At 41.5% G+C, this 19,561-nt stretch overlaps 1 protein-coding gene and 1 long non-coding RNA gene across 6 annotated transcripts in view; one reads left to right on the top strand and one right to left on the bottom strand.

Annotated features, from left to right (window-relative positions):
* Ktl (BTB/POZ domain-containing protein Ktl) overlaps nucleotides 1–19,561 on the top strand; it is a 103,307-nt gene that overhangs the window by 26,101 nt on the left and 57,645 nt on the right. For 4 of the 5 annotated variants that reach the window (XM_086977795.1, XM_086977794.1, XM_086977793.1 and 1 more), the window contains exon 2: nucleotides 13,068–13,128. The exons of the other annotated variant lie outside the window; for it this stretch is intronic. The gene's annotated coding sequence lies outside the window, so the exon portion shown is untranslated. The remainder of the gene's footprint in view (nucleotides 1–13,067; nucleotides 13,129–19,561) is intronic. 5 annotated transcript variants of the gene reach the window in all.
* The window catches only part of LOC147758817 (uncharacterized), a 55,075-nt gene continuing 46,166 nt past the window's right edge, over nucleotides 10,653–19,561 (bottom strand). Inside the window, exon 6 of the long non-coding RNA XR_015319400.1 lies at nucleotides 10,653–14,643. This is a non-coding gene — a long non-coding RNA (uncharacterized LOC147758817). The remainder of the gene's footprint in view (nucleotides 14,644–19,561) is intronic.

Below are 19,561 nucleotides of genomic sequence, written 5' to 3'. Positions count from 1 at the left end.
AATCTGTTGTTGGGAATAAGCTGATGAGTTTGTTACAGCAAACTCTTGACGAGTCTCTGCCAGACATCATTGCATTCCTTCAAGAATCATTTCAGAGCGAGGACGGCATTATGTAGTATGCTGGAACATACATATATGGGTAGTGAGCTTATATTCTACGCTTGCTAAATAATCTAAGGAAGCAGAGAGAAATGTTGGCTCGACATCAGGTTAAGGTCATTCGGTTCAATTTTGTGACTGAATCAATGATTGTAGTTGTAGTAGACGAAGACAAGTAAAAAACGTTTTAGATGGATCCAGGAATCTTTATCCTTTGCGCTTCTTTTCGCATTAGCAAGAATTTTTGAAGTAAAGGTAGCCACAATCGTAGCAGAATCAAACGTCCCCATGATGGCGTAATGAGCGGCATACTTACGCGATACGTGGTGGCTTGAACGCGAATTCAAGCGTGGACGCACTTTGTTTCGTGGTGGGAGCCCGCCTTCCGATGGAATTATTAACGGCGATACCGAGCGTGAAGCTCGAAACATTCCGACTCAAAATTGCGGCCCACTAACCTCGAAGTGACGAGGTGTTGAGCGCCTGACAAGTACAGACAGAAGCCAAATAAATAGCCTTACGTTCGCTTGATTACGGATTAAATCAAATTCGTTCATCTTCATCAGTTAGCGTTCCACACATTTGAAATGTACATTTGTGGAAACCTCGCATACTGATTTATACGTTTTCCTGTACCATACGTATGACGGCCTCACGAGACTAAAAACGAACGATAAGACGGTCTTTAGAATGGTCGACCTAGGGTTATTTCCTTAGGACCTACCAATAATGGCATGACACGATATGTATGATGTCACTGTTATTCTTCGGTTAGCTACCGAGCCAGGCTACCTAGCGATTGAAGCCGTGCACATTACAGATCACAAGGTTGTCTAAATCTAGTTCTAATACAATATTCATCAGATCAATGAAATAGTGCATAGGTTATGGCCAGAGTCCTGCACTGCATAGCATATCACTACGTATCTTTTAAACTGGTCAAATTCTCTCAAGGTCTCGTCCATCATGGGCCCTGTTTGATAGAGTTCAGGATCGACTCCGCGAATTTTGAACCTTATTTTACGTGGCTTTCTTGGAGTGCTGGAGTTGCCGATATATTGTGACGACAACGGAAGTCTTTGGCAAAAAGTAGCGTCCTCTCCAGTAGGTAGAGGAACCTATTACGGGTTGTCTAGTGCAATCCGAAGGCTCTTTTGGGGAACGATGCTTTCGTACAATATATTCTTTACTGTAAAATCATCTTAAATTAAGCTCACCCCGTATGCGGGATTGGTAGGGGCTTAGTATTCAGGACGATGCTGTCAAGGCCCTTCTGTTTCTTCCTGTAGTATGTTGGGAACTTCCGCTGTTATAATAAATCACCAACCCTAGGTAGATGGATCAATAATTACATAACAGCGATCCGCCAAAAAGACACAGCGTGTCGTGGGCCACAACTCTGCCTTGAATTTAATTGCCTCTGTTTTGGTTAGGTTTGACGACAGAATGTGCTTTATTTAGGGCTTGCTGCATATGGAAGTGACTACTTTGTTAAATAAATAAAGCGTCTGCGTGATGGAAAACCCTCGTCATATTTCTATATCCATATAACTTGTTAGGATGGTTCTCGATTAAGTGAAACTGAGCAAAGATTAGGGCTTAAGTGATCATCGTAAGCCATTCCTCTCGACAGGGAGAATGCTGGCAAGTCCAGACTGCATCATTGGTTCTAACCCTCTTTTCGTAAAGTATTTCTGCTATTAAGTTAAACGCCTTCATGGAAACGTTGATGTCGACAAGGATGCTTAAGATTACATCTCTTGCGGCAAGGTCGAAGGCAATCGTTTCGTAGGTATATGGCCGAAGGCAATTTGAAATTTGCTTATATTGATAAGTCGAACCTCGTATGCTTTTCAGTCGAATGGTCCTTCCTGAACTTTTGTTGCTCCTCAAACGTCGCACTTACATTCTACTACAACAAAGTGGGCTGGTAAAAAGCATCAGGCCCACTTTAAGATGTTCATTCCGAATCCTGTCCGCTACCGCTGCCTTTCTCAGGCGCTTGAATCATCTCCAGGAGAAAACCCCTGGCCTATCCTTTTCTCGTTTGCCTGTTGTCGGTTTGTCCGACCCTGCTCTGAGCAGTGAGACCCCCTAATGTACAGTGCAACTAGATGAAAACCTTTAGCGAAGTGGTCGATAAGCACTGGCGAGGCGATGAGACTCGTTCAGGCCTGCGGTGGTCAAGTCATTTGGCCATGTGGCCTCATATGAGAATAGCCTCTAGTATTTCTTTCACTGTATGACCTGTCTTCCGACATATGACTTCCGTGCCGCGCCTCACTGCTGGTTGCAGTGTCGCCAGCAGTCTAAAGGCATCCTACGCACAGCAGGGGACGTGGCAGTTATTATCAAACCATGATCGGTACCTTCCGGGCCGGCCTAGACAAAATTAAGGTTGCAGGATGTTGACGAGGTAAAGCGAGTAGACGTGAACATCAATCGAGTTTATTACTGGCAGGTTCGTATGAGTTTCCAGGACCTTCTTGGAACCCAATTTACGCAGTTAATTTATTTCTTTGAACGAAGGGTGGTCCTAAGGCCTTAAGGTATAGTTCAACAGAAATGTATGCCTGGAGCTGTCTTCTTTCACAGAGAGAGTGATGCTTCTTTACGTATGCGATTTTATTCCTATTCGCGTTCGTTGAGCTTTTCTTTACAACGTTAGTATCATGTTGGGGTTGACCAGCTGATGTCCGGCTCGGAATATGCCCATCATGATGCGTATTGAAGTTCCTTACTACGATGATGGTAGCACTGCATGTGGGATCTGCTACGGCAAGCTTTTCTACAAAGGTCAGAATGCGCTTTTTGTCACTGGGCCGCATATAGGTCGCCACAAGCCGTATTGTGGGACCACAAAAGACCCTGACGTTGTTTTGCACATAGCGTGGGATAGGTTTTCTAATTATGATTGTAAAACACTAAGATTCTGCCTCTGGAACAGGTGTAGTTCTTTTCCTTCCCCACAGGGCAGCAGACGGAGTGGATATCTGGGAAGTCAAATGAGCCAATTGCCAGATCTTCATAAACGCAAAGATGTCGACTGTATCCGAGGTTTCCGCTATGAGTAGCGCTCTGTAGAGGTGCCCTCGCAATTCGAGGTTTAAGCGTTTCCCATCTAATCCTGATTTGGAGTTGTTGTTTCTTGGCATCGCCCATCTTCAGCGAATCAAGGGCTAGCTTCAAGAAGCCTTCGATCCTCGGTGGCTGCGGAGATCCCATTTGGTTATATTTGGATTTGGATTATGAAGGGTTTTTGAAAACATAACGCGACACCAATTTTCTGATGCGGTGCAAACAAAGCTCACAATGTTCTTGGCTGCTGCAGTCAAGCCGGCAAGCTGTACTATCAGGTTTGGTCACTGCAGGTCACCAGCGCTACAGGCAGTCCGTGTAATACACCTGTACGTCTCCTTTCGAAGTTTTCTTGATCCTTAATCCGTAAAAGATTTTATTCGCTTTACTTTATTATACGCGATCTTTTTAGCTATATCACTTTTATAGCTGTATCGACCACCCTCAATGACTTGACGTTGTGTGACTGAGAGAGGCAGCATAGCGAAAGGCGCATTCTGCTCAGCTACCTTTCTGGCAAATATTTTATGAATGAGTTTAGAGTCCGACATCAGAAGGGAAACAGATACAGTGAGCAGCTCGGGTTCTGGGTATAGCCCTTTCAGTTTTGTAGAAAGTGTTTGTTTTTTTCGAACTCTATGCACTCATAATAGCTCGTCTGTAAGAAGACGGCTATCGGATCCCTTCTCAAGTCTTGAGGTGCTTACGCACTTCAGCTATCACACTACGTGCAACCACGAGAATGGATATAAATATCCATTTTCGTAGCTGCGCATATCGTGATGGGTATTTTTCAGGGCAAAGCTCCTGTAGGGCCGATCTGGACGGTTCGACGGCAGCATCGCCCACAACCAACACTGTCTTTTCAACAGAGTTACAACACGCGTGGTTGCCCGCTGTTGGGACATGTACATCCTTTTATCCTCCAAGCGCGTATTTGATGGTCGTATCGGCCTACTCTTGAGGGTTTCCACTTTGCTTTCTCAAGCCTTGTACTTAACAGGACACAGTAGGGTTGCGGTTTACGGCGCGACTTCGCTTCCCAGCTGTGTGCTTTCCATACTTTATATAAATGCTTTATATGACTAGCTCGCTATAAAAAAAACCTTCATAGACTAAAACTATTTCCTCATTGCTCCAACTTGCGGGTCTGTTGTATTCATCACAGTTTTTTACCATGCGCACATAACAGAAAGGATACGCCTGAATGTAGTGCCTCTGATGTGGGAAATTTTTCTGTCCTTTTCGCTGACTTAGAAGTTTGGGGCCTTGAGTTATTGCTCTGTTGTTCATGGCACCTGTTGTAGGAATCGTGTTTTGTAGTCCCATTTCAAAAGGTCATTACACTTACTCTCGTAGAATTTACAAAAAAGAGTCAGAAGTGGTTTACAAGCGATTCTTGGGCTTTATCGTCAGATAGAGGCTGTGTAAACTTAACCCACGGATGGAATTCAAAAAAACGTACGTAAAGCCGCCGTGAATTTTACTCGCACTTTTCACGGCACGCACAGTTCAAAGACTTGCTCTAGCAAAAACCAATCACTTTCAATGCTCATAAATGCACGATGTTGCAATGACTCACTCCAAGACGCCCTGCAAAGCTTCGGTACGAAGCTATCTCACACACGTCCGTTCGGTTCGAACATTCTAACTGGATCTCGGGTTCAACGAAAAATGAAGCCTAACAAAGGTCTTCTGTTCCTTTCTGTCTGTGTTATTCTATAGAATAACACAGACAGAACTCGGCTGTATCTATCTAAATGTATTGGTCTTAAATTCCGTAATCGAAGTGAAGCCAACCGATACTAACGTTCATCGTAAGCGCTGCACTTGGCCATGGCTAACGCCCTTTTAAAACAAAGTACTTCTAGACCTCTGCGAGCCGTACCTCTGCTTTGTCACAGAATGGCAGTATATTCCGTGACCTTAGGTTCCAATTTATTTTTTGGGGTTTACCTATGGAACGTAATTCGGTATAATATCACCCGCCACACAGAGGCTTGCCAACTAATACGACGGCTCGCGCTGCTTGCAGGCGTATCATCTGGTAGTTACCTACGCTCGTGCCGAAGTTTACACGAATTGGTCGGTTACAGCACGCGCTCCTTTCCCCAAATTAGATTCACTTGTATCAATTTGGCTCATGCCACGAGCTATCATCGTTACCGATGTTTATCGATCAACCGTCTCATAGCTTCGCCATACGTCGTTATTTCGCACTACGCATAAAGGCTAAAGGGACTGAGAACGGAAAAAATAAAATCATACGAAAAGGACTATTAGCAGTAAGCTTACCCCGTAGCCCATCTTGTACTAAAAATCCTTTGATATAGCAGAGTTTACAGGTATTACAGTCATTAAAAACGTTCAGATCGTATATTACTTACTTCAACTTAATGTTTATATATTAGTCTATCAGGTTTATATTTCAAAATAAAGCAAATCGGTTATATGTAATCCTGAAACGGTTGCAACTTTTGACACGGCAATAGGTTATTGCTGTTCGTGGTAATTCCAATCATTGGAATAATGAAGTACGAGCCCGGTGAAGAAAACGTAGGGATTTTTAATGTAGCCTTTTCAGCTATTAATTACATACAACTAGCCGATTTTTTCATTTGAGTTGTCTTCAGATCATAAATCACCATTAAAATTAAGATGTGACACTTACTCCGAGAATCGGAGCCAGTCACTACTGTTCGCTATATATCTGGTTCACTATTATCTTTTTTTTATCCCCGCTCGAAATACGCGGAAGTACATATACGTACGTATATAAATATCATTAGGCCATAAAATCTGTGACTGTGATAAGGTCGAAAAAATTAACACTCAATCCTCATAATTTATCTCGAACTTTATACATTCGAAAAGACCACAGACTTCGAAGGACAATGTGTGAATTTTGGGTACATTGCGGTCCATTCTGTGGTCTAAATGAAAGGGTTCAAAATGCAAACATTCTTACAGTATGGAACAATAATCACGCGTCATTTTACAGGCGATAAAACCTCTCAACACCGAAACCCATAAAAATCATTTTCGAATTAGTATTTGCTCAGATAGCTGAAGCAAAAGTAGGACAAAGACTCGGCCTTAGCTACCTACTACTCGGTATTATTGACATATTTAGAAGGTTCGTGAAGCCATGATCTTAATTTGCTTTGTGCTAGTGTCACATTTCGGAGGATTTGTCAGCTGTACCAAAAGGAATGTGCAAGACATTTCAATTTTTGACGCAAATACGAGAAAATTTTTCCGGAGAGATGACGGACTCGAAAGGACCGCAGGATCTTCTCTGTACAATTCAATTGACTCAATCAAATCAATTGAATTTGGCAGAGTAAAACTCAGATTTGTTGTGCAGACTGTTCACAATAAAAGGATTGTGATCGTTTGGACGGATAAAGCGATTATTCAGCAAGGCTATGTATTTTGCACAGAGCTGCGAAATGATGATTTTTTGGCTTTTTCTTTTCATATGAAAACACGGGCGAAAGGAAGCCGTACGCCATATTCCAAGGATATTGTTAGTTATTGTGTTGCATTTAAGGTCACTGCTAGTAGGTAATACATCCTCTTAGAATAAAAACGGTCCAAAGAGTAAAATTGTAATGGCTGTAGTAAGATTCTTCGTTTGAAATACACAGTAATATTGCCATTATTATTGTTATTATTGTGAGTATTACTATTTCATTAAAGGTAACTGTTATTATATATAGAAGTTGGGAATCTTTTGTCGTTGCTTGCTTCGCCTGTCGTATACACATTCATCAACATAGCTTGGTAATATTTTGTCCTAGGAATGTCTTTTTTTTTTATTTATAGAGATCTCATAGCTTACCGTCCTTTAAGTTATTGCTCGTCCTTGTTTTATTTCACTTCAAGGGGTCGTCTTAATTGAAATTAGGTTTTTACCAACAGCTATATTCGCCTTTGTATGTTGGTAAGCCTACATATTACAACTTGACGAGGATGGTGGTGGTGATGGTACACACTTATGGAAGTGGTTCGTTTATAAGGTCGTTCATGTTTAAACGACTCTAGATAACAATATCTATATACCATTCATATCTGTCTACACATTCTAGTCAGCCGTCAAATATTCTTAGATGACCCTCATTTTTTCTTGTTCTATAGCTATAACCGGTACTTTGGCCTGCTAAGGCTATGTAGGCCTCCCCAAACTCACTCACTCATTCCAGTTTTTTCATGACCCTTCACAGCCAGCCGAAGAAAGGCTAGCTGGGCTAAGGGAAAAACGAGAACTGGTTGTTTTTCAGCTTTACTCTACCTACAAACGGAATCTATCTGGACACTGAAAATAAAAGAAGAAAAGACGTAAACTTCATAGTCTATATTTTTATATAGCAAAAAAAAAAGTACGTGTTATTGATGTAACTGCCATCTACGTAATTCTTCGATTAGATTGCAAAGGCACGTATTGCTATATATCGATATCATAGGCCCCTCTCTCTGGTGATATTTTTTTTATTTGGTATGATGTCAAAAGGAAAACTAAAAGAAAAAGACAAAAACACTATTTTTCTAAAAAGAACGCAAGCAATCGAAACCACGTGCTTGCTGTAACTGCATCCAGAGTAGTATTAATAGACATAATTATTTTCTGCCGGCTAATGATACTTACCAATGGGGCCACGCGTTTATTTTGGATGAATTTGTAAAATACCCAGAGTTCAGGTCGAGCATGGGACTAGCTCAAATAGCTTTAAGAAGGGAATATTACTATATGGCGAAAATCATACAAACCTACAGCGTAAGGAACAGGCTCAATTTTCCTGATGTCGTTTTTGGCAAAATTTTCCGGTCATGTAATCAAATCATAAAATGTGGTGGTATCATGCATCAAAAAGGGTGTACTGAGTCGAAACCGTTTTTCAATAATAACTAAATAAATATCGAAGTGGAATATTGACACAAGCTAACACGATGATCTTACTTGCGCTAAAATAACTAGGGACTCAACTTCGAATTTCTTAAAAGCGTGCTTCATTGTTATTGTACGTGAAGTAACTGTTTATTAGCCATGACCACCATTAATTCATCTATCTTTTTAAGTGTCAAGGCAAGGGGCATACATTCGAGGTTAGGAATAAATGTGTCACATAATGAAATAAAATGTAGCCTGAGAACAAAGTAGCACATCGACATAAAGAAGGCCCATATGTTGTGAAACGATATTTCTAAATCAACTTTTTTTTCCAATAAATTACTATCATTGTTATTTACATTATTATTACTTAAGAACCAAATGAAGACTCGTTCATTACGTAGTACGTTTTTTGATACCTAGTATCCGAGTGCACATGTTCTGCTTTATTAGGATCTCGGACTATGCCCGACAGGTCCCGGTATTTTTTGATGCGGCGGTCTTGGTGCCACTGATCACGTAAAATGTTTTGCCAGTAGTCCTACGATAAACAAACCACTTGCGTGCTCAATCTATGCGGGAAAGCTCCCCGACGGATCTCTGATAATCTTACATCAAACGTAGGATTTGGCATTACTTAAATCAAGCTGTCCGCTTGCGTAAGTGAATTGCAAGAAAAAGTTCGCCATCCTTTCTGTTCAGTGTCAAAATCGAACGTCCTTTTATTTGGATGCAAATACCCACGTTGGTTCTTCGGTTAGCGCACCCTTGCATGGAGAGACCTTCCCGATCATTACGGGACCTTAGGCAACATTCTGCCCGAGTGCGCTCGTATCCGCTAACGTATAAATAACCGGCACGATCATGTGCTCATAATTCTCATAATCAAAACAGCTGCTGTCGGCACCAACCTTCCGCTAGCAGTGCAGCAGGAGAATGCAAATATTTGGATTGAAACTAGCACTTAACTTTTAGAGCGTCCAACTTACATATGATTGTAAGACTTGAGACAACACTTACTGGTGTGGCGCTTCCCACGTAACGTAATATTTGCCTCGTTGTCAGTAAAGGGGTTTAGCCATTGTATTAGATCCGAACCTTTGAGTGGTCGGTACTATTGGAAATTCGTTACTTATATAGCTGCTATCGGATAAAATACTATTTAAATTCGTTGAGGATGTTGATGACACAAGTGCTTGGGGAGCTTAGAACACACCCACTGACTACCCCGAACTGGCCATCGGCAACCAATCGACAATTAAAATGTACGTACCTTGATCTTCGCTGCTGTGCTAATTTGAATGCTCTGAACTTTACTCGTACGTACTGTTTACTTAATAACATCGAATTAATATTTATGGAGCTTGGCTTGACAGCAGCGATTCTGGGTTATCCTCTAATGATGATGTCTTTCAAAACGATTGTCCTTCACGAAGCTTGTGTTTTAGCCAAACAAGAACTGAGCATTCTAAAAGCCTGTGTGATGCTATGCGCAACACAGTTAGATAATCATAATCGGCGATTTCAATTTGTTCGAATCGACTAGAATATTGCGCCCCCTTCTGGCTCTACCATTAAAAAGCAGTATTTTTTTCCCGTTGTTTCCGGGCCATTAGCTACAAACGCTACACATATACCGGAGCCATATCTAAATCTTTTATTAATGTTAAGCCCGGACCTCAATGGCAACTAGGCATCTGGTAACTGGCCGGCTAATACGAATAATTAAGCCATTTTGTTCGAAGTACTGCTGAAAGATTCTGACTATCCGTTTTCAGCGAACAAGTTCTATTTCAGGAAAATTCGATGTGAGTCAACCATAGTGTATTTAGGCCAAACTAACTGAAAGGTCTTCTTTGATATCCGTGGGAATTTAAATGAGATGTGCCAGCAGTTTGTTGAGTGCTGCCCCTAGTTACGCGCAGATGACTCTGATTCATCCAATCAAAGTATCTGAAGTTACGTCGCTTGCTCGAACTATCTTATCGACTCTGTTTCATGTCATTTCACTGCTCTGTCCCGCGAAATCGACAAGGCGTCGTTGTAGATGTAGGATTCTGGGGGAATAGAAGCTTGATTTCATTAACCCTTGTCCAATACGCCAATCCTCGACTAAAGGGACGCAAGTTGCTCTTGTTCCTGTCACTGTCGGCTTCTACCACACATTCCTCTATTTATAGTTGGCCATTTCTACGTTCATTATACCTTCTACCGATTGTTTCGGTATCGTCAGTTAACATAAGTTATTCTTCCATACGCAAGCAGTTGCAGTTTCTGGATTCACAAATTGATATTTCCAAGCTTTATCTATTAGGTGACTATTTCGACTTGAGATAAGGCCGAATTTGGCACTCAAGCATATTTTATCCATATTTTACGAAAACTTTTCTCCTTTCTTGCTGAAATCCTAAGTCTCATTTTGCTAGATTTTACCATGATGACGTTGCCCCAGATCTCTTTCGTTCAAGCATCGTCACATCTGTGTTCAAACAAGATAGTAAAACAAATAAGAGGAGCGCCGCCCTAAATCCTAGAGCTGAATCGCCAACTGCGTTTCTGAAAAAAAAAACATCATATGCCTAATTTTTGTGTAAAGATGAATCTTTTTTATTTTGTCCAACATGGTTTCGTTATCCATCGCTTTACTTATGCTCAGCCGTCAAGTGGCCTAGATTTGGGCCATGCCAGTAAACAGTTTTACACAATAGCACTACGTTGATTTCAACCGCATGTCTGTCTTTATTACAATGGATCACCAAATTACACTTAAGGAGCTAACTGACCTGGGTATCTGCCCATCCCGTTTTACGACAGCCTTCAGCCTACTTAGTCGCAAATTGGTTTCAACTAAAGGTTGGCAATGCTTTGAGTCTTTCGTCACCTGCTTCTTCTAGCATCTTTTAAAGTTATTGGCCTCTTGTTATATGCGTGAAAAAAATCAATATATCTCGTCTGAGGTCATTGATTAACATATATCATAATAAATCAAATCGTGCTGTGCACGATGTAAATACAATTATCAGATGTTTTATAATAAGAGAAAATATCTAAAGCTTAGATAGTGCCCTGGTGTGAATCTGTGTCACAGAATGCTCAAGCCTATATTTGGAGATGTACAAAAACAGTTTTTAAAACAATGACGCTGAAGATATTTTTTAAAGCTGTTCTGTTTCCTATAATATTGTTATTTAAATTCTCTCCCGACTGTCGAAAGTGGTCCCAAGAAAAAGTCATCTTGAGCTCTGGAGCAGCAAGCGCATGATAATCGCTAAAGTCAATGCGGACAACGACATCGTCAACGTTGCTTACCCGTGGGGGATGTGTTGGTTGTTTCATATACGTGCTACGCCTTCCTTTTTCCTAGCTGTACATAATATGTGCCACACAAAGCTTGTTTTATGTAACACAAGCCTCCATTATGGTAAATCCGAGTGTTGTAAACTCAGTTCATTTGTTCTATTTTTGCTTTCTTCATTCGACGTTTTATTAAAGCCCAATATTTAGTAGCAATCCCTCACTCACAGCAGGGTGGTGGAAGGAGTGACTACGTCGCTAAGAGGGAATTTCCATGCTTATTCGTGTCATTAGATTTAGCGACGAGCTATGGTACCACTTAATGTAATTAGAAAAAGCGAATGTCAAGAGCTGCGAACACCTTTGAAGAAACTACCTCAAGTTCGGTTCAGGTTGGAATCGGGACTGAAGCTGACAAGGGCACAACGAATCTGCTTTTGCTTATTTAAACAATGAGAGGCATGCACCGAGTCGAAAAATGAATCAGAAAAAGGCTTTAAGAAACGAAAGCCTCAGTTTGCGCGCGCTGGAAACTAGCATTGCACCTTTCTTAGGCCATCGCACCCTAACCTGCTAGTATAGTCCACCGATGCTTATATAGTGCTCGACTGACAAAAGACCGGCCAGCTGAACTAAAACAGAGATTTTATCGTGAATGTTGCAACCGCCGCTCTGTCATTTTCTCGTCATACAGGAACCGGGTGATTGAGAGAAAACATTTTGTTCAACAAGAAGCTCCGAGACACACAGAACAAGAAAGCGAAACTCGTCCAGAAGTTGTTGACTACAATTGGACTACTCTGGGGTGATCGGTCGAGGTGCGTCCGTCTCTGAGGCCAAAGTAATTAGTGGTGCATGCTCGAGTTAGCCTTGTTTGGCCCGTTCCATTCGTATAATTATAAAAGCGTACCCAGAGATACCCACCCAGAGATAGCGTTACCCATACAGGACGATGAAGTGGAGGCAACTTCTGCGCTGCCTCATTTAGCCATCTTCTCGCTCTTACACTTGGCCTGGTTTATCGTCTTATTCTAGTTACCTTGATGACCGTCGGAAATGGCCAATGGCAGAGAAACTGTGCCATTAAAATTCCATATCCATGCGGCCCTCCATAGGACTCTTCGATAAAAAGGAATGTTGATTTAGAAACAGCACGCCTGCCACTATAACTCTGATATTTGATAGGTTCGCAGACCGCGCACAAGTGCTCTATTCAACGACAATGAACATTAACCTCTCCTTGACGCGTTTTTGATTCGACCTAAGGTACAAGACTAAATATACCGTCCGCTGGCTTGTCAATACAATAGAGCCCTGACAATAGCAGCGAAATCGGTGTAACGCACTTTTTTATGTCCTATGCGTAGTTTGGTAGCGTCTGACTGGTTTTACTATAAGTGGTGAGCCTCTGTCCAGCCATACAGTGGCTACATATGATTCTTATTATGCGAACAGGATATAGGGCTGTAGAATTTATACAGACGTGTCTAAAATTAGGAACATCGAACACCTGCATAATATTAAACGATTTCGATCGCCGTTTGAAACACTTTTTATGGGTTTGAAAACAATAATATAATGGCATAGCAGCAAAACAGAGCATTGAGCAATAAGACGCTTCGTTGTTATATTCTAATTCTTCATATGGGATTTAGTACGCCTAGTAAGATTAACGTGTTTCCGTATCACATGCTGTGTCGTTTAGGGTCGCGTCCTTCGTCCGTAAACGCCAACTCGAATTGTTACTGTTGTCCTCGACGAAGCAGGTAAGTCCTTGCAGCGACATTATTAACGATAACCAATAAATAAAAAATGTATTATACAGTTGAGAACAGGCGACGTTGCAAAACTCCCGCGTCATAATTATAATGCTTAGTTAGACGGAGCGTTTCTCCTTAGCGCTCCGCTTACCTCGATGTGCATAAATGGTCGGCAATTTCCTCGCCAGCCTGTGCCTTGTACCTACAGAAAATAAAAAAAAACGAACTCTTATTTCGATTGAAAGAAAAAAAACGAAGCCCACGTGCATAGGATATGAGTTGTAGTAAATGCTACTACGTGCTAATACAAATTATTCTCCTTACGTGCCGGACGGCATAATGACACGCCATTGTGACGTGCAGCCGGCACAATCAACCAAACGATCTGGGTTTTGTCCGTACCCTAGCCTAGCTCACATGCATATATGTGGCCTGGTTCTATCTTGTCATTTGAAAATGGGCCACGCTACGGACGCTGGTGATCAAGTAAGGTAGCCAGCTAAACGGCAACAATGTAGTGTCGTTAGGATTACCAGAATACTGAAAACGACCGAGGAAGACAAGGGTTTTTCCCAGTTAATATAACTGGTTACAACTTCTGCTATTAGCACTACAGCAACTGGTACGCATATCTTAATTAGGAAGCCTACCTCTCTCTTGAACAAACTGTTGATATCTCTGTGGTACGCATAGGCACGTAGAGAAAGCATTTATCCGACAAAATCCCATATGTTGCGTATAGGAAAAAGCTGGGGGTATGGATACACGTGGTAACTACGCATGCGAGTATAATGCAGGTACTATCTTTAACTTTCTTGAGTCACTATTGTAAGCTGATTACTTGTATTACAAAGTCAGAGTGAATCATGCCTTTTTTGGCTGATACTGCCAATTCATAAACTTAATGGTTGTTCCAATATGCAACATTGCCAGCACAAACGTTGATTTAATATTTATGCGCAGAAAAATAAGTTATGTTGCCAACAAGCCTATTCTTCCAAAGGATTACCAATAATATAATGAACTAAAACAAAGTTTATTGGCATCAAGCATAATTTTTAATATCCACGACATACTGAGGTTTTGCTTCGATGGTCAGTCGGAGTATATAGTTATATAGGACATAGGAAAAGGTGCCGAAAGCAAATAAGAAAGCGGACTCTGGCTTTATATATATATGTACACTAAAATTAAGTAATACATTCCGTATTAAAGCAAACAGCCATTTTAACGCTTACATTATATAATAAAAAATTAACTATACTATAGTAAAGGATAGGAGTCATTTTCTTTGCGGTATGAAACAATAAAAAGTAAGTCGTGTCTTCTGTTTTTCATCAGATTTCTTAAAAGCTTCATATGTCGGTGAGATCCTTGGAAGAGTGCACTGTTCTGGCGTAGCTTTTTTCTGTCAGAAATATGACTTCAGTTCCTCTCCGAAATAGGTCCTGGATAAACGACTAGCTTCACTCGACCAATTGTCGTTATTTTATTGCTGCAGGCTCTTGTCACAGTGCTGTCCTAAAATAGAGGCAGACATAACAACGACAAGAACAGCTGTAAGATAGCTCTTCGTCTGGTGTAAATCTGGTAGCTATGTCATGGCTGATCATGCCTTCGGACTTAGGTTCGTCGCTCATCTTCGAAGGATATTTTAGGCTTTGGACCGATACGAAAGTTGCGAACAACGGGACAGCAACGACCGACGTCGATGACAGAAACGTTGGATAAGGACCGAGCCAGTTCACTGCGAAAAACGTTGCCTTTACTTCTGCGTCACTAAGCAAGCTTCAGTACAAGGTACCGGGTAAACAACGAGCACAGAAGGATAGACAAGTAGAACGAAGTCCAAACCCTACCCACGAGTATTGCTTGAGATCGGAAAAATCCCTCTTCTCTGCGAGACATACCTCTGAAGAGGTTGAAAGCCGGATTATTTGAGCCTAAATTATAAAACAAGATGCAGAGATTCAGTGAAAGCTCGACTTCCCTTGCTTTTTTACACTTGAAACGTTTACCTTTCCAACTAATCGCAGCCACTACTTCCCCTTTGGCCTTTTTCATCTTTATTTGCGTCATGTATGATTCCGATCTTTCGTCCGTGATGTTCGAATGTCAGATGTCAGTAACAATGTGATAAAATCAGACGTGATTTATCTATTTAGGCACCACTAAGACAATTTGTAATTATTAAACTACCTCATTACTGGTACTTAATTACTGTTAATTGATTTTAGCATGCAAAAATAAGCTATTACACAAATCTCGCAATTGTTACTATTTCAGCACTTCCCAGCAAATATGCACACATATTGGCTCTTTAGTGAAAGGTCTTTCTTCTTTTTGAAAGGTCTTTCTTTTACCAGGTTATCTGACCTTCCGTCTCAGTGAGCATCTGCTGCTTTACGCATTGGTGTATATGGCTGTACATGATATAGATAACTATATGTGAATGATTACATTTTTTTTTTATACATCCAACCTTGCTTATGCTACAGTCTAATATAGATACAATACATACACGTCTCCGGGACGTGCGCATCTATATACCAACTAAAATGCGATTACCTATTCGGCCGTAGAGCAAACAGGACAATCTGGTCTACCCTCAGCGGATTCTGTTTACCGATTGCTTGCAGGTATTCCTTCTTTTATTGGCCGAAAAGATATGTATGCTCCAGGGCTGGTGCTACTTCTGCTCCGCATTTAATTAAACCTAACCTGTTTGTTGCACACAACTTTAATTTCACAACAGTACGCCATCCATCCCGCTATTGTGCCTAGCCACTTCCGCGCGACTGACTTCACTTATTGGGCTCACGAGCGTCAACACTCACTCCATCGTCACTGACTTAGGTTCTCCCATACTTTGATGTCGTTCCGTAAGATCCGTGTCAAACCTGCGTACCAGGTTGTAAGAGTTCGGGCGGTTCTTAACAATTTAGGAATTCATTAGTCAGCGCGACTTTCGCTTCTTGTTTCGAGAGGAAAATTACCTTCAGAATTCCAAGCCGAAACAGCAAAACCGACAACGGGTTCTACACGGTACTGGACTAGTTGTCGCAAATGCAGCAAAGGCCATTACGACTGCGCCACCATCGACGACTCACCCAATCGCCGCGAAGGTCGGACGAAAGAAACAGTTCACTCTTTCACTCGTCTCTATTGAAGCGGAAAAATAATACAATGAGAGCGCGGGATCTAGTGTATAGGAAGGATAGTCTGCGGGTTGCCGAATACCAAGGGGGGTGAGTAGAATGAGGAAGGCGACAGAGGCGAACTCGTATGTAATGCCGCGAGTACCACACCCATCTGGTAATCGGCTCAGTCAGTAGAATGAAGGAAATGACGGACGATGCAACGCAGTCAGCATGAAGCTTCGCGCACGCGATCACGCTGCGCTCTGATTTACATTGTCGTCCTTGTTTAGGGACACAGATCAAACTGGCATTTGATCGATCCTGAAACTAGCCCACGTAATGGGTCACAAGATCAGCGAAAGCACCTTCCTGAGATCTATCCACTGGATACAACTGAAACGAATGAACGACAAAAAAGTGCAACCTATCGCCTTATGTTTATCTAAATTTTCACAGACATTTAGATGTAAGTAGATAGAAATGCAGAGAAACAGAGAGAGAATTGGAAAATTGATGTCAAGGAGACCATCGAAAGACATGGGTGGGCGAAGCTTGAAAAGATCTTTGTGCCTATAACGTGTCCACGGCCCATGCGGCCACCGCTGACGTCATTGTTACCGACCAGGTACAACCGCATAACTGTAACACGGTTGCTACGAAAGGTTGACCAGAGCAACAGATCTTATCCACCCTTCTCGACCCAATTAGATGACCATCCACCTAGCTACAGAACCGCCGCAGCTAGCACTGAAGGGAAAACCGACAATATCACTAGCAGCGGCAGCAGTAGTAGCAGTAAAGTGGCTTGAATAGATAAGAAAGATGCATACACGGTAGAGATATATACACATGCATACATTATATACATACATTACATACCTACATGTGTGTTCTTACGGCCTGCAAGTTCGGTCTTGTTCTAATTTGGTGGTACTACTTAGGTACGTATAAATTGGCCAACGTGGACGCTTTTTCAGGCTAGTTAGCAACAACTACGAACTCCACAGACTAGAATAATGAAGCAATTTCTAAAAACGGCTAAAGGTTTAAAAAATAAGAAAGATTAAAGAGTACGTGGTAATATTAATTACCTAGGGCAATTATTAGCAGCAATAAGTGTCAACGGCATAGGGGTGAGGCAACGAGGCAGCTATATAATGACCTCTCGCATACACACACAGATAAATTCACTATACAGAGCTACAATTTTGTAGCAAATAAAATGGAAAAGAATATCACAAGATGAAGGAACTTGAAAATGAGCTCACTTTTAGTACGTAACGAATTCAAATTGGCAAAGGACATCATGTTGTCTTCAACTCGTCTACTTTATCTACGACAATTGGTATTTGATGACATAAGGTAATACAGATTATATAAACATATGAGGCGTAAATTAGTGGACAGAAGCACTATTTTATTTCGTACCAGATACATGCTTCAAAGCTACGCGATTCAAATAATGCACGCGCCATGCCGGGATCGACCAGATAATGATTTGACAATCACAACAGCTGTAGTCTTCGAATTGTTCGTATAGCACATTTCAAGCAAATGCCTATTGAAGACACCGAATGATTACAAATTAGCACGCATCCCCTTTGGACGAAGATCCACCCTATGACTTTTAGCTTGCTTGCAGCGGGTGTAGATAGCTCTATGAAACATGAAGGCTGACTGCGGCAGATCTTCATAGCACAATGTAAAATCGGTATTACAGCGATAAAACCCCTGTGGCAACGTTTATTTCAGTGAGAAAAAGAAAACAAACCAATCGATCCATTTATGCGTAACATAACGTGAATTATCTGGGTTCATATATACGAAAACAGTAGCCACAGTTGCTAGAAAACTACATATTTCTTAAACTGCAATTAAATCCTTATGCTCGATACCGCGGTTGGACACCTCAGCGGTCTCACGCGCATCGCCTTCCTAAGGACTAGGAAAATCCTCGAGGTAGTAGTTTGTTTAAAGGAAATATGCTCTTTTTTCTTGGCGATTCTATAAGCGCACAAAGTTCTTCAATGTCCCCAGAGAAATCATCTCGTGTGAGAAACAAGATCAATGCTAATTTCAACCTTTCATTCGCGAAGGTAGGTTCATAATAGCGGTTCGCGCACTGAAAAAAGTTTTTGATCTCTGTGGTTGTCCTCTGTGTCTCCACGAAGCCTGACAAGAAAGGCCATAATGAAACGGGTTGCGAGGACGGACTAATAGTATAAGTTTACGTTATCGAAAGAGGTACTGTCAATAAAGGAAATTGTAGCAAAAAAAATCGATTGGAGTTCTTTGATGAATAATATTAAATTCCAGTCACATAGAGGTCAGACATCCGATGCGAAACGAACCCTTATATACGGACGTAGCTACAAACTGGAGCCTTATCCTAATTCTTCATTTATAATAGCGATACGTTCTTTTTATTTATTCCAAATACTTGGTTTTGCATACATAGAATGTCATAACCAATATTTTTTTACGCTCACGTAACCGATTCCATTTTCGGCAGGCGCGTGAGTTAGCATACCTTTACAGCAGTGTCCTAACCATTAACTATTTATTTAAGTAATCCACAGTTCGCTGAACCGAAAGTATATGCAAAATCGCCCACAACGCGTTCGCTACAAGTGTTAGTTTATAGCCATTATCTTAGCGTGTCAACTGAGATATGGCTGGCTCCCTTTCATACCAAATAAAGGGCAGTTGACTTTTTTTGTTCAGGAACCAACTTTCATTCCGAGAGTCTCTTCCAGCAAATATGATCAGCTCCGGGCCGACGTCATACCTTTGTTTAGAAGTCTGGTAGTCCAAGCAGCTGCTCTGGACGAAGGCACATAAACGGGTAATAAGCAGGCCAGCCGGCTGGCCTAGTAGCTGAGCAGAGTATTATAGTTAGTACATCATGCAACACATTTCGCCTGTATTCTACTATAGCACTTGCAGACATGATCTTTATCAAATGTCGATCCAGACATTGATCGCAAGTAGTAACTTAGCTCGCCTGCGCATTGTACGGACGGCTGCGACAAGCGTATTAAAGCTCGTCTGTGAGAGACGCAAATTCCTGAGCCATTGCGATAGCGTATCGAGCATAATCTTTAAGGACACCTTTAAGGATGACTGTTTTTAGTATATCAAGATAAAAATAGAGCTATGACCTTCATGTGAATAAGAAGCAGTGCGACGGCCATGTTGATGATATGAAAGACCTTTGGGTGGACATACCGAAAGACTCAAGGATGATACGACTGGAAAAAGTTGCTTATCGACCGAACGATATAAGGACCATGATCATC

This window comes from Varroa destructor, unplaced genomic scaffold (genome assembly GCF_002443255.2).
Source record: "Varroa destructor unplaced genomic scaffold, Vdes_3.0 BEIS01000001.1, whole genome shotgun sequence".
NCBI classification, from domain to species: Eukaryota; Metazoa; Arthropoda; class Arachnida; order Mesostigmata; family Varroidae; genus Varroa; species Varroa destructor.
Note: the sequence above shows the minus strand (reverse complement) of the source record. Positions and strands in the feature narration are given on the sequence as shown.